The sequence below is a fragment of the Propithecus coquereli genome, unplaced genomic scaffold (genome assembly GCF_000956105.1).
Source record: "Propithecus coquereli isolate 6110/MARCELLA unplaced genomic scaffold, Pcoq_1.0 Scaffold67, whole genome shotgun sequence".
Lineage (NCBI taxonomy): Eukaryota > Metazoa > Chordata > Mammalia > Primates > Indriidae > Propithecus > Propithecus coquereli.
Window position 1 is genome coordinate 591,206 of NW_012152729.1, and position 637 is coordinate 591,842.

Genomic DNA, 637 nt, shown 5'->3' on the forward strand with positions numbered 1-637 from the left:
TATATTTTTTTTAGTTGTCCAGATCATTTCTTCCTATTTTTTAGTAGAACAGGGTCTTGCTCTTGCTCAGGCTGGTCTTGAACTCCCGAGCTTGAGCGATCCACCCACCTTGGCCTCCCAGAGTGCTAGGATTACAGGCGTGAGCCACTGTGCCCGGCCTATGTTGGCTTTTTAAAACCTAAAAATAGATTTTTTTTTTCACTCAACAAGATGTCTTAGAGATTTATCTATGTTAGTACAAGTGCTTCCATCTTGTTCTTTTAAATTGCTTTTAAATGTGTTTATCCAGTTTTCTGTTGATAGGAATATAGGTTGTTTCTACGTTTTTTTCTGAACTGAAGCTGAAATGAATACTTTTACATGTAAATCTTTGAGTACCTATTCTGGTATATGTGTAGCGTAAATTCATAGAAGTAGGACTGCTAGGTCATATTTAAAACTTGGGTAGACATTGTACATTTGTCCTTCAAGGAAATTGTACCACTTGATACTCTCATCAACAGTGTCAAAACAGTGTTTTCTTAGAACTATGTCTTTTGTTTTTGTTCTTTAAATGTCTGTCCCCTATATCATCTGAAATCATGCATGAAGATTACTGCCTTCTCATTGGTCTGCACTAATAATGGGGAGAACTAAT

General features: G+C 36.3%; 1 protein-coding gene across 1 annotated transcript in view; it reads right to left on the bottom strand.

Annotated features, from left to right (window-relative positions):
• The window catches only part of PMFBP1 (polyamine modulated factor 1 binding protein 1), a 50,100-nt gene that overhangs the window by 28,914 nt on the left and 20,549 nt on the right, over nucleotides 1-637 (bottom strand). The gene's annotated exons all lie outside the window — the stretch shown is intronic.